This window comes from Schistocerca americana, chromosome 1, assembly GCF_021461395.2.
Source record: "Schistocerca americana isolate TAMUIC-IGC-003095 chromosome 1, iqSchAmer2.1, whole genome shotgun sequence".
Classification (NCBI taxonomy): Eukaryota; Metazoa; Arthropoda; class Insecta; order Orthoptera; family Acrididae; genus Schistocerca; species Schistocerca americana.
The window spans coordinates 1,072,195,145-1,072,208,469 of record NC_060119.1 but is presented as its reverse complement, the minus strand read 5'-3'; the positions used below and the strand labels follow the sequence as shown (position 1 = coordinate 1,072,208,469).

At 41.6% G+C, this 13,325-nt stretch overlaps 1 long non-coding RNA gene across 1 annotated transcript in view; it reads right to left on the bottom strand.

The window, feature by feature from the left end:
• The window catches only part of LOC124549847, a 78,786-nt gene that overhangs the window by 23,126 nt on the left and 42,335 nt on the right, over window positions 1–13,325 (bottom strand). The window contains exons 2-3 of the long non-coding RNA XR_006967717.1: window positions 13,088–13,178; window positions 11,841–11,941 (exon numbers count right to left, since the gene is read on the bottom strand). This is a non-coding gene — a long non-coding RNA (uncharacterized LOC124549847). The remainder of the gene's footprint in view (window positions 1–11,840; window positions 11,942–13,087; window positions 13,179–13,325) is intronic.

The window sequence follows — 13,325 nt, the reverse complement described above, 5'->3', positions numbered from 1 at the left end:
GAGGCTTCCTCTGAAGTCAAGGAGAATTTTCTAGTCGTTATTTGGCTTGTGGAGAAGAAGAACTAGTAGCATTTGAAACGTGGTGCTAGCGAAGATGGACCAAAAAAAGTGGAGAACATGCGGAATGGGGAAAGAGCCCTATGGAACAGTCTTCCAAGGAGAAGGATGAGGTTGGTATGAAATCTTGCATCTCAGTGACCACAATTCACTCCACGAAACAAAAATCTGACGTGCCTGAGTCTACCTTTCTTTGCTTGGGAATGATCCGCGAAGTGAAACCACCGAGGTCCATGAGAAAGACAGATCGCCGCGTGTACGTCACAGCACGTGACAGTGAACATCTTACGAGTGTCAGCAACCGTCTCCGGTGGGGAGCGAGTAACTATTGCAGACGAATTTAGTAATTCTCAAGGGCGCGTTTGAATACATGCAAGCTCTCGATAGCACATGACACAGTTAAGACCTACAGTGGGTACCTTTTCGTTGATATTCGAACCGGCCTGCAGGGAGCCGAACGTTCGCAGAGTATGGCGGACAAGGCTACTAGTGTGACGTCACAATATGTACATTTACATCTACATCGACACTCCGCAACCCACGTTACGGCGGGTAGCGAAGGTTACCCCGTATCACTACTAGTCATTTCTTTTCCTGTTCCACTCGCAAATAGAGGGAAGAAACGACTGCCTCTATGCCTCCGTAGGAGTTCTAATTTCTCGTATCTTATGTCCGTAGTCCTTACGCGCAATGTGTGTTGGAGGCAATAGGGTCGTTCTGCAGTCAGCTTCAAATGCTGGTTCTCTAAATTTCCTCAGTAATGTTCCTCGAAAAGAATGTCGCCTTCTCTCTAGGCGCCGGCTGCGGTGGCCGAGCGGTTCTACGCGCTTCAGTCCAGAACCGCGCTGCTGCTGCGGTCTCGGGTTCGAATCCTACCTCGGGCATGGATGTGTGTGGCGTCCTTAGGTTAATTGGATTTAAGTAGTTCTAAGTTATAGGGGACTGATGACCTCATATGTTAAGTCCCATAGTGCTCAGAGCCATTTGAACAATTTTTTACTAATGCTGTAAATGAACATTACTGTTTTCTTTTCTTACTTATCCGCATTAACTTCCATTTTTCTACAAATAGAGCTAGCTGTCATTCATCACACCAACTACAAATTTTCTCTAAGTCAACTTCGACACCTTACCGTACATTACAACATCATCAGCAAACAACCGCAGACTGCTGCTCACCCTGTCTGCCAAACTACGAGGGTCACTCCAAAAGAAATGCACACTATTTTTCTAAAAATACAGTTTTCATTCTGCATGTTTGAAAGTCTTACAGTGTGTAGATGCGTCCTTCCCGCTTGTTTTCAAACTTAATTCAACCTGTTCCCGTGAGTGGCACCGTCACAGGATGTCTTCAAGATGGCTGCTACACTTGACGTTCGTCAGAAGCAACGTGCTGTCATAGAATTCCTGTGCTGGGAAAACGAGGCAGTGGGAAACACCCACAAGAGGTTGAAAAAGGTGTATGGAGATGATGCTGTCAATCGCAGTACAGTTAGTCGGTGGGCAAGCAGGTTACGTGATGAAAGCGGGCACGGCAATACTGAGGATTGTCCTTGCAGCGGCAGGCCTCGTACTGCACACACTCCAGACATTGTGCAGAGAGTTAACGAATCGGTGACTGCTGACAGACGCATCACAGTGAACGAATTGTCACGCTACGTTGGGATAGGGGAAGGAAGTGTTTGCAGAATAGTGAAAGTGTTGGCGTTAAGATAGGTTTGTGCCAGGTGGTTTCCCAGGATGTTGACAGTGGCTCACAAAGAAACAAGAAAAACGGTATGCAGCGAACTTTTGGAACAGTACGAGAATGGTGGAGATGAATTTCTTGGAAGAATTGTGACAAGTGATGAAACATGGCTCCACCATTTTTCACCAGAGACGAAGAGGTAATCAATGGAGTGGCATCATGCAAATTCACCCAAGGAAAAAAAATTCAAAACCACACCTTCTGCTGGAAAAGTTATAGCTATGATGTTTTTCGATTCCGAGGGACTCTTGCTTGTGCCATCATGCCAAGTGGAACCACCATAAATTCTGATGCATATGTGACGACACTGAAACTTCATGCTCGACTGAGTCGTGTTCGACCACATCGGCAAAAGCAGGATGTTTTGCTGTTGCACGACAATGCACGGTCACCTGTCAGTCAAAAAACCATGGAAGCGATCACAAAACTCGGATGGACAACACTGAAACACCCACCTTACAGTCCTGACCTGACTCCGTGTGACTGTCATCTCTTTGGGAACTGAAAGACTCTCTTCGTGGAACAAGGTTCGAAGATAATGACACCCTTGTGCATGCTGCCAAACACTGGCTCCAACAGGTTGGGCCAGAATTTTAATGTGCGGGTATAAAGGCGCTGGTTCCAAGATGGTTTAAGGCAGTTGAGAGGGATGGAAATTATGTGGAGAAATGAAAATACTGTTCCTGAAGGATGTATCCACACACTGTAAAACTTTCAAACATGTAGAATAAAAGATGGATTTAAAAAAAATAGTGTGCATTTCTTTTGGAGTGATCCTCGTATTTATGTATACAGAGAAAAGTAACAGTCCTACCACACTTCCCTGGGACACTCCTGACGAAATCCTTGCCTCTGACGAACACTCGCCGTCGAGTACAACATACTGTCTTCCATAACTTCTTCTTCAAGGCTTTCACAAATCTGTGAACCTATTCCATATGCTGGTATCTTCTTCAAATGGTTCAGATGGCTTTGAGCACTACGGGACTTAACATCTGAGGTCATCAGTCCCCTAGAACTTATAACTACTTAAACCTAACTAACCTAAGGACATCATACACCGCCATGCCCGAGGCAGGATTCGAACCTGCGACCGTAGCGGTCGCGCGGTTCCCGACTGCAGCGCCTAGAACCGCACGATTTAGAAATATGGAATCTGCCTGTTGCCCTTCACCCATAGTTCGCAGTATAGTACGTGAGAAAAGGACAAACCGCTCGGCCACAACGGCCGGCGTATCTTCTTCAACAGCCTGCAGTGGGGCACCGTGTCAAACGCTTTCTGTTAATTTAGAAATATGGAATCTGCCTGTTGCCCTTGACCCATAGTTCGCAGTATAGTACGTGATAGAAGGACAAACTGAGTTGCGCACGAGCCTTTCTTTCTAAAACGATGCTGATTCGTGGACATATTTGTCGTCGGCCCCGAACTCCACGTCGTGAAGTCGCGAAATTCGACCAGACCTGTGGTCCACGTCCTCTTTCACGTCCCGTGTGAGGGCGGCCTCAGTCTCTCCTTCTGACGGAGCTGGAATTTCTAAGACGTTTGGCGATGTCGACAGGCATGCAGAGGCGGGACGGACGGCGGTCTTCAGCCAGACTCGGCTGCCGGCAGGGGGTGGACGGGCCACGTGGGGTGCGGGCAGCCTTAAACACACCAGTCCACGGCCGGCAGTGACGTCTTAATTGTAATTAGCGGGTCCGCTCTCGCAGCCGCGCGCGCCCCGAGTCCTCCTGGAGCGGTCGCCGGCTGAGCCCGGCGCCGCGTGGGCCGGCCGCGCATTTCCATAAACATCGGCGCCGCTCGCGCTACACGCGTTCCTCTCGCTCGCCCCATAAATCATGGCGCCGCGCTCAAAAACCGAGCCGGCCCGAATATTACCAAAAGGAGGAGCTCGGGCGGAGCGGGCAGGAAGGGGCGCGCGCCAAGCCAAACAAGAGCGCCCGCTAATGCCGCCGGACTTTGCTTTTAATAAAACCGGGTATCAGTCTGGCGCTGCTGCTGGTGCTGCCGCATAATTAGTTTTCGGGTAAGCGATGGACCGGGCCGCCCACTGGCTAGTCTCGGCCGGCTTCTAATGGAATTCACCTGTCAACGCGCCACTTCCTGCCGTAAACCCCTCTGACGTCTCATTCCGTAATTGTGATATTACCTCACTCACTGTTACCCGAGAATACCCATTCCAGTGAAAGTGCTACACGTGTCCTATTCCGCTGGCGGCAAGCGAACATAAGACGTCTGTAAGGGTTTAGCTTATGTGGCAAGTCACTTGTCCCATGCTGATACCAGCACTTCATCGATATGCTACTTTGTCGAAAATTGACATTTTGGGATCATGACTGTGTACAAAATACGGTTTGATTATCGCAAAGAACTAAACACCAAACCAAATACTTTTCAGAATGCTATATTCACATAAACAGCGCCGTTACCGGTTTCGAACCGACAGGTTCATCGTCAGACAGCTTGTTCACATTTCGACGCATTGCATAAAATGTAACTGCTTGCTTAATGATACAATACCTTCAACTAACTATCACATTTTAATGTATTGTCCACTGTTGTCGTATTTGTTTATATACATATATCATTCCATCACTTACTTTGTATCCAATGTATACCAAAATAGTTACATAATATCATAGCAATAACATTTTATAACAAACTTGCTTTTTTATTTTTTTAGCTTAATTGTAATCAGTTCTCATATAATATAAATTGAAAGTAACAAAACGTTTTGTAGTTTGTAAATTTCTATTGTAACGTCAACATGTATATCGAAATATCTCTGAAAGAGAAATTCTTTGGCATTGTTATTGTTGTGTGATATCGCCATCTTTTTATACATCATTCCATGTGGCAAAACTTTTTGGTGTGTGCGAATATATATATATTAGTCTAATATATACATGGTGATCCATTGATCGTGACCGGGCCAAATGTCTCAGGAAATAAGTGTCTAACGAAAACACTACAAAAAACGAAACTTGTCTAGCTTGAAGTGGGAAACCAGATGGCGCTATGGCTGGCCCGCTAGATGGCGCTGCCATAGGTCAAACGGATATCAACTGCGTTTTTTTAAATAGGAACCCCCATTTTTTATTACATATTCTTATAGTACGTAAAGAAATATAATGTTTTAGTTGGACCACTTTTTTCGCTTTGTGATAGATGGCGCTGTAATAGTCACAAACATATGGCTCACAATTTTAGACGAACAGTTGGTAACAGGTAGATTTTTTAAATTAAAATACAGAACGTAGGTACGTTTGAACATTTTATTTCGGTTGTTCCAATGTGATACATGTACCTTTGTGAACTTATCATTCCTGAGAACGCATGCTGTTACAGCGTGGTTACCTGTAAATACCACATTAATGCAATAAATGCTCAAAATGATGTCAGTCAACCTCAGTGCATTTGGCAATACGTGTAACTACATTCCTCTCAAAAGCGAGTAGTTCGCCTTCCGTAATGTTCGCACACGCATTGACAATCTATCACAAAGCGTAAAAAGTGGTCCAACTAAATCATTTATATTTCTTTACGTACTACACGAATATGTAATAAAAATGGGGGTTCCTATTTAAAAAAACGCGGTTGATATCCGTTTGACCTATGGCAGTGCCATCTAGCGGGCCAACCAAAGCGCCATCTGGTTGCCTCCTTCAAGCTAGACGAGTTTTGTTCTTTGTAGTTTTTTCGTTTGATGCTTATTTCATGAGATATTTGGCCCGGTCACTATCAATGGATCACCCTGTGTATTAGTCTTTCATACCCTCGCCACTGCATGAACACAACAAGCAGTCAGCATCCGAACGTAATGGCGCGGGATTTTCGACGAAAGTAACCAAAACATTTCATTCTAATAATTTGTTTACATACTCTGAAATACTTACGAGGCACAATTACAGTTCAGTAGACAGTATCTCACATTATCCATTGATCCATTGATCGTGACCGGGTCATATATCTCAGGAAATAAGCGTCTAACGAAAACACTACAAAAAACGAAACTTGTCTAGCTTGAAGTGGGAAACCAGATGGCGCTATGGATGGCCCGATAGATGGGAGAACCACCATCCCAAAGAATTTTAACCAAATGCGAGAATAAAAAGCGAAAACTAATGTGAACGAAGACAAAAATATTTCTTAACGTGTGACAAGCCGTACTGGTCGGTTCGAAACTGCTAACGGTGCTATTTATTTGCATAAATAGTATTAAAAAAAACTTTCTGGTAGCTATTTTCTTCTCTGCAAGAACCAAACAGTACTTCATCAACATCTACTAAATAAAACGCGATCCTCTTGCATGTCTAACCAGGTCTGCTGCTGGATCGAAAATTTCCTGGCAGACGCTTATTTATAGACACTGAAGTCATGCCTGGTGAACCGCAGAAGAACATTATTGTTGTACGATAATGACTTACTCGTCTGTGGGTCGGCAGAAGCAATCATGGAAACAAGTGCTCTCTGGAGTCCCCCCAGGATACCTTCCTTAGTCCGCAGCTTTTCTCGCTACATACGAGGGACGTTCAATAAGTAACGCAATACATCTTTCTCTGCCAATTTCGGTTCAAAAAAAATTTTTTTTGAATTTGTTATGGGTCATCGTGCAATATTTCTGCTTCAGTCCCTATACTGTCATGAAGTTCCAATAGACTGTGACGCTATACATAGCTTTCAGAATGGCGTTGGTAATGGAAGTGCATTGCAAGCAAAGAGTTGTCATTGAGTTTCTCTTGGTGGAAAACCAGAGCATCGAAGATATTCACAGGCGCTTGCAGAATATCTAAGGAGAACTGTCAGTGAACAAAAGGACAGTGAGTTGCTGGACGAGGCGTCTACCAGCATCGCAACAAGGTCGCGAAAACCTGTTGTCTGCCGGTTGTGACTCATGTAATGTTGGAACGTGCGTACACTCTCGCTCAAGTTGATTGACGGACCACAATGAAACACTTCGCTGCTGAAATGGACGTCTCTGTTGGTAGTTCTGACACACTCGGCCATCAGTTGCTGCTTTACCCCTTCCTTGCCCTTGGGGTGAGAAATTCCCCTTGAAGGCCGAATAATCAGCAATGATCAACGGCATGAGGATGCAGAAGGCAATGGAATCCACTGTATTAAAGACACATAAAGTGTATCCACCGGATATGTAGCCCGTAATTGAAAAAGTATCATGGTGACCTCTCCATTGGCAAAAGATTCCTGACAAACCCACCATTTGGATCTCCGGGAGGATACTGTCGAGGGGAGGATGACCACGAGAAAGAAGATTGAATAACCAAGGAAAGGATACCGTTCTACGAGTCGCAGCCAGTAATGTCAGAAGTCTGAACGTGGTAGGGAAGCTAGAAAATCTGAAAAGGGAAATACTAAGGCTCAATGTAGATATAGTGGAGTTACTGAAATGAAATGGAAAGAATACAAGGATTTTTTGGTCAGATGAGTACAGTGTATTATCAACAGTGGCAGAAAATGGAGTAACGGGAGTAGGCAGAGAGTGAGCTGCTGTGAATACTTCAGTGATAGGGTGGTTCTCATCACAATCGATATCAAACTAATACCGACAACCAGAGTTCAGGTATACATGCCGACGTCGGAAGCCGAAGATGAAGAGATAGAGGAAGCTCAAATGGCTCTGAGCACTATGGGACTTAACATCTGAGGTCATCATTCTCCGAGAACTTAGAACTACTTAAGCCTAACTAGCCTAAGGACATCACACACATCCATGCCCGAGGCAGGATTCGAACCTGCGACCGTAGCAGCAGCGCGGTTCCGGATAGAGGAAGTATATGAGAATATTGAACGGGTCATTCAGTACGTAAAGGAAGATGAAAATCTAATTGTTATGGGGGACTGGAATGCGGTTGTAGGGGAAGGATTAGGAGAAACGGGTACCGAAGAATTTGAGCTGGATACTAGGAATGAGAGAGAAGAAAAATTAATTTAATTCAGCTAGTAATATCGAATACTCTCCTAAAGAATCACAGTAGGAGGAAGTATACTTGGGCAAGGCCTGGAGATATTGAGAGAACTTCAGTAGGGAAACATCATGGTCAGGCAGAGATTCTGAAATCAGATACTGGGTTGCAAGGCGTACCCAGCAGCAGATATAGACTCAAATCATAATTTAGTAGTGATAAAGAGTACGCTGAAGTTAAAGAAACTGGCCAGGAAGAATCAAGAAATGGGATATGGAAGTACTGAGGAAGGAAGAGGTACGCTTGAAGTTCTCTGAGACTATAGATTCTGAGGTAAGAAATAGCTACAACTTACGAAGAGAAATGGGCATCTATGAAAAGAGCAGTCACAGAAGCTGGGAAGAAAACGGTCGATACAAAGAAGGTAATTGCGAAGAAACCTTGGGTAGCTGAATAAATACTTCATTTGATCGTTGAAAGAAGGAAGTAATAAAATATTCAAGGAAATTCAAGAATTAAGTCACTTAGGAATGAAATAAATAGGAACTGCAAGGAAGATAAGGTGAAAGCGCTACAAAAATGTGAAGAAATCGACAACAAAACATTGTGGGAAGAACTGACTCAAGATATAGGAAAAAAAACTTTCTCTGAAACTAAAAACAAGGGCGTTAACATTAAGAGCGCAATGGGACATTCACTGTTAACTGCAGAGGAGAGAGCGGATAGGTGGAAAGAATACATTGAAGGTCTGAAGGAGATGGAGGACTTGTATGATGACGTGATATAAGAAGTAATAGGAGTCCATGTAGAAGAGATAGGGGATACAATATTATAACCAGAATTTAGAAGAACTCTGGAATACTTAAATTCAAACAAGGCAGAAGAAATAGGAGTCCATATAGAAGAGATAGGGGATACAGTATTATAATCAGAATTTAGAAGAACTGTGGAATACTTAAATTCAAACAAGGCAAAAGAGATAGTCAGCATTTCGTCAGAAATTTTAAAATCATTGGGGGAAGTTGCAACAGAACGGCTATTCAATTTGATGTGTAGTATGTATGAGTTTGGCGATATACCATTTGACTTTCGAAAAAAATATCATCGAAACAATTCCAAAGACTGCAAGAACTGACAAGTGCGACAACTATCGCGCAATCAGATTAACATCTCTGGCACTCAAGTTGCTGACAAGAATAATATACAGAAGGATAGAAAAGAGAACTGAGGATATGTTAGATGACGATCAGTTTAGTCGGCCGGTGTGGCCGAGCGGTTCTAGGCGCTACAGTCTGGAACCGCGCGACCGCTACGGTCGCAGGTTCGAATCCTGCATCGGGCGTGGATGTGTGTGATGTCCTTACGTTAGTTATGTTTAAGTAGTTCTAAGTTCTAGGGGACTGATGACCTCAGATGTTAAGTCCCATAGTGCTCACAGCCATTTGAACCATTTTTTTTTTGAACGGTCAGTTTCGCTTTTAGGGAGGGTAAAGGTTGATAATGGAAGCAAGACTAAAAATAATCAATGACACGTTCATAGGATATGTCAACCTAGAAAACCATTCGACAGCGTAATATGGTGGAAGATGTTCGAAATTCAGAGAATAATAGGAGTAAGCTATAGGGAAGGACGGATAATATATATAATATGTAGAAGAACCAAGAGGAAACAAGAGTGGAAGAATAAGCACGAAGTGCTCGAATTAAAAATGGTGTAAGACAGGGATGTAGTCTTTCACCCCTACTGTTCAATCTATAGGCTATAGGCTAAGACAACTTCGTCGATGCCGGTTATCGCTGTTCATGCAGTAAGACTCACCAACATGTCCTTGCGAAACCTGTTAATATCATCTTAAAAGGGGTATTATTAGCATGAAGTAATAATGTATTATTCAATGTGGGAAACAAATTTAGTGCTTATTATTGATCGTACGATTTAAATAAACGTATCTGTCTTAACCACCCAAGGCCAGGTGAAGGAAAGGTAGAAAGAGGGAAAAACAGTGAACTATGTCAGACAAAAGACGGATATTGCTTTACTAGAATAACTTGGTTACTAAGCTGATCTTACGCATTATGATTGTACATTTCACGTACGTGAGTCATTCATTCATTACAAATAACATACTTTATAGTCAGACTATTATATTTGCTATAAAACAGATAGTTTTATTAAAATAAGGAAAAAAGAGGAAATTACTGATACGCTGTGTAATCGCTATCATTTCCCAAGAAAAAGGACAACCGATAAATTTTCCAGCCCTATTTTTACATTTATCTGGTAGCGATAGCACAAAACGTACAGATCAAACTTTAGCTCGTGACATGGATCCGTACCACTTGGAGCAACAATGGCAAGTTGTAAAAACATTGAAAAATAATACTGAGATAAATTTTGAATGAGCCTTACTGCATTTAAGTAACAACACCCTATTAGCACGTAATTCACTACAACAGAAATACGGTCAAGTTAAAGAACGACATCGTGAGTCAGATGTGTTAATGATTTAAAACACTTTTATTTCATATAATACTTTGGAAGCTGGTTTTCTTAAGCTTATTTAACTAAGAGTGTCTTTCTCTTAAGGGAATAGACCAGGGTGACGTTCGATTTTGGAAGCAACATTCATGATTTTTTGCAATAAATTAACCAAAAAATTACAAAACTGATTTTAGATCTCTATTGTACACCCTTAAGATTGTATTATGTATTTTTTAAGTAAAAAATTGTACAAGCTTTTTACTTAAAAATGCATAATACAGTCTTGTAAGACACTGTACAACAACTACGAAAGGCCTTCGCGGAATGCGAAGGCGGTTAGTCGGAGCTTTGAACGCCGCAATTGTCAGCCTAGAACAAAATCTCAAAATCTGCTTTGAAACTGATGACACAGTGTAAAGTAGTACGTAGGGATATTAAAAAAAATGGTTTTTAACAGAACGGTGGCACTCTGAAGTAAACGTTTTTTGACTTAAAAAAGTTGACATAAAATCGTGCACTAAAAATCGAAATTAAAATAAATCACAAGAATCCTATGTACTGCAGCAGAAATAAAGCTTACTCACAAGTCAAAAAATGATGAAATTTAAACGATAAAATTTAACTGCATGCGTTGAAAAAGGAAATTAAAGCGCTTCAATTTCCAACTTGCGGTTTTCAATATTGATACTGAACAAATCTTTAATTGGCAATGCCAGCACCCTACAGCTGGCCGTCTTTTTCGCCGATGTCGAAACACTCTCATTCTAACGAAATTATATCGATTAACTGGCTTCCGCTTACCAATCGAATCCTTTTTTGTACGATTTTGATTACTTTTCGCAACTTTGTTATCGATTTAAATCCGTTTGTTTGTCATTTGCAAGCAGTTTTGCTTTGTATAAAAAAACAGGCGAAATGACAAGCAGACACTAGACAAGCAGGTGCCTTAGGACTGTTTACCATAAACGAACCATGCTACGATGAGAAATATTGTTGAGAATAGTATTATAATTGATACTAATGCCGTCTGTGATACTGTCCGAAACTAAAAGGACCCCTGTTCCTTTTAGTATCGGACAGTATAGTATTACATCGGTTGTATTCGAGAGGTTGGATTCGCCACCGCCCATACAGTAAATCGCGATTTTAATATATTTCAACACTTACAACTCACTTTAATTGAATTAATCTCAGAAATAGACTCTCTAATAAGTATTTTAAGCCAATAAAAATGAGGCTATAAAAAATTCTGCTGTGGTCTAACCCCTTAACTGCAAGTAAGCAGAAAACTTGTATGAAGGTTAAAACTGTTTCACTTACCGCTCGTTTTAAATTAATTATTACTTTCTCTTAAAGGTATACAACTTTAGTTAACACTGTGGTTTGATTCCCCTAGTTGTTAGCAAAATTTTAAACGTGTAAACATACGAAGAAAATGCTAACGAAAGGAAATTTTGAGAACTTCAAGAGGTGTCGAATTACTCATATTCAAAAATATGTTAAATATGCACGGAGTTTTTGGAATTACATTATTTACTATTTGTGTACAAAACTATACCAAATTATTTTAAGACATAAAGTAGAAGGAGAACAACTGCATCGTGCACATATGATTATAAATTTACTAACCAGAAAGAAAAAGAGGCCGTTCGATTGTTCCCAAAATGATCACCGAATGTGAACGGCGTCAGCAGCCCGCGTCGTTTGATTCTCCTGTTTCTTTTCCATCGCTGCAACGAAGAGCAGGTAAGTGGAATGGGTTTGTGCAGTGTGTAGAAAGTATAATCTGCATAAAATCGTCTGGGAGTTTAAACCAAATGTAAAAATTCCTGATATGACGTAGACGTTGGGCTTGCCCATAATGAACAACTATTTAGTGAAATCCATTTACAAGCTTAAATTAATATATAGTGAGTTTACTAATACTAATTCTAAGAATAATGATGATAATAATAATAACAATACTCAAAAGAAGAAGAAAACAACAAGAAGAAGAAGAATGACGAGCTTTTTTACTTCTATCCGCGAGATTAGTAGATGTTTATAGGAGTCATTCAGTAATTTCGGTCAGGTGATGCACAAAATCCAGACTACGTACACCAATCAAGCACTTGACGAAGTTGTCAAGGCAATCTTGAGCAGAGAACTAGAAACGTGAAACAGTCTAGGCTCTAGGTACGTACCTTGAAACAATAACCATGTCTACAGAAAAATAACACCGTTATACGAAGTAAAAGTATGGATTTTTTTGTTTTGTTTTTACAATCCAAACATCTCTGGACTAATGAAATCACTCCGGTGAAAAATTATAGTAGTTTGAAAATATGTATTTTGTGTGGTATTCATGATTCATGTGGAAAATATTATACCGAAAAGAAAAGGGGTCTTCATGATACATTTTGAGCAACATTTGGTGGCCACTACAATTATAATTAGAAAAAGATATCAGTTACAGAAATTACTAGGTGAAACGTGGAATGTTCTTTCTGTTACATACTTTCTCGAATAATATCCTTTCACTCGGGTATTTGACACTAATGTGATTTTAAGTTCCTCACTAGACAGTCGCAGCTAGCGGTGAAACTGCGGTGTTAAGGGAGTCACTCTTTTTTCCCGACAGCTGTGTGGACGCCACGAAGGTCAGAATTGTACCGCAACCTGACGTCCTTCTCCCTGGCTGCCGGTACCTGTTTTCCTGTCATTATTTACAGCAATGTCCGTGACGTCTACACGGACTGAAAACCCTGTTAACCGCGCAGGTTTTAATGGAGCCAAGCCATTCCTACAAGACTTATTACTTACTTCCAAATAAAGAAGGAGACTGTTACGAAACTTTCGTCTATCCATAAAATACCGATTTGCTTTGAGACACTCACCTGAAGGGAGTTATTGGTTTTGTTGGTACTTTGCGGCGGCAGTCACTTCTGCTTCGATATTGGCATCTGACACAAACGGTGAGCGGGAGACCTAGACACAAAAAGACATGATGAACGACGAAGAAGGAGAGAGAGAGAGAGAGAGTGAGAGAGAGAGAGGGAGGGAGAGGGTGAAGTGAGGGGGGCTGAATGGCAACAAGAGCATCGAAACATAGGAGAACGGCTGGTAGTTTATTCT